Source organism: Alligator sinensis, unplaced genomic scaffold (genome assembly GCF_000455745.1).
Source record: "Alligator sinensis unplaced genomic scaffold, ASM45574v1 scaffold311_1, whole genome shotgun sequence".
NCBI lineage: Eukaryota > Metazoa > Chordata > Crocodylia > Alligatoridae > Alligator > Alligator sinensis.
The window spans coordinates 659312-661030 of NW_005842355.1; positions in this window are offsets into that span (position 1 = coordinate 659312).

Consider the following 1719-nt stretch of genomic DNA (forward strand, 5'->3'; position numbering starts at 1 on the left):
AAGACCCTAAGGTGGCGAATGGCCGGGGTGTAGGGGAGGACGGAGCCCCGAGAGTACCTGTGAAGGAGCGCGCCGGCACCAGGGGATACCCCAAGGGAAGACCCCCCACTGAAGGCGTCATCAAAGTCGTGGCAGGCGAGTTCTGGGGTCCTCCTTGATACCAGACGGGGTAAACTCCGGGGCATACTAGCAAAGTCCGGGGGCGTGAGATCTTGGGCCCGGGTGAAGGCGGCGTGTGAACTCCTGGTCAAACGGAGGCGGGTACAAAGTGCAAAATGGAAGTGGACTCAGGTTCAGAAATATACCTCATAGATGAAAACACATTCTTCCAGTTGTCTCGGCACCCTCTCCCCAAGTTACTGAAACCTGGATGTCACCTGCGTAACTACAATGGACACATTGTGGAAATTTTGGGTAGCTGCAGTGTAGGTGTCCAGTATGGGTCTGTTAGACAATGTCTACCCCTCATTATTACTAAGGGTTCCTGCAAAAGTCTTCTGGGGAGAAATTGGTTCTCACCAGTGGGAATCAGTATTCAAGGTGTACACAGTTTCTGCACAGAAAGTCTGAAAAGGCTTGCAAGGGAGTTTCCCCAGGTATTCTTTGAGGAATTAGGAACTTACTCAGGTCCACTGTGATGTTCCAAATGGATCCTGCGATAGCCCCGATCTTTACGAAGGCTCGGAATGTTCCTTTTGCACCGTGGCTGAAAATTGATGCAGAATTAGATCGGCTTATCGTCCAAGGGGTCCTTGAGCCAATTTTACATACAAGCTGGGCCACACCAGTTGTTCCTGTTTTAAAACCTAACAGCAGTGTTCACATCTGTGGGGATTACAACTACACTGTTAATAAAGCACTTAAGCAGGACCCACACCCAGTGCCTCCCATTAACCTGTTACTGTCTATTCTTGCAGAAGGGAAGGTTTTTGCCAAACTTGACCCTGCTCAAACCTATCCACAGTTGATAGTGGATGACAAGGCTGATGAGGCCCAAACAATAGTTACACACCAGGAAGCATTCTGTGTCAAGGGCCTCCAGTTTGGAACTTCTGTGGCACCAAGAATTTTCCAGCAGTTCATGGAGAAAATGCTAGCAGGAATTCCCAGGGTTGTTCCATACTTTGATGATGTGCTGATCGTGGGGCCATCTAGAGAGAAACTCACTGACAGATACAGAAAAGTTTTACAGAGATTCGATAAAGCAAGTATCAGACTAATAAGAGAAAAATGTCAACTGGGAGTTTCCAGTATCAACTTTCTGGGATATCAGATTGATGCTCCTGGCATTCACCCAGTTGAAGACAAGGGAAAAGCAATACATGATACCCCTATACCAAAATGCAGGCAGGATCTTCAAGCATTCTTAGGACTTCTCAATTTTTATCACATCTTCTTGGAAGACAAAGCCACCATAGCAGAGCCCCTTCATTGCTTACTGGGTAAAGGAGCTCAGTGGAAATGAACTTGCCAGCACAACAAAGCCTTCCAGGGCATCAAGAGGTTGCTGACATCAGACTCTGTCCTTGTTTACTATTATGAGCAGAAGCCACTGTCCGTTACTTGTGATGCCTCGCCATTTGGTGTTGGCACTGTCCTCAGTCACACATTGCCTGACGGCACGAACGCACCTGTTGCTTTTTACTCAAGAACAATGACTTCAACCGAGAGGAATTATGCACAGATTAATAAAGAAGCATTGGCAATCATTGCAGGAGT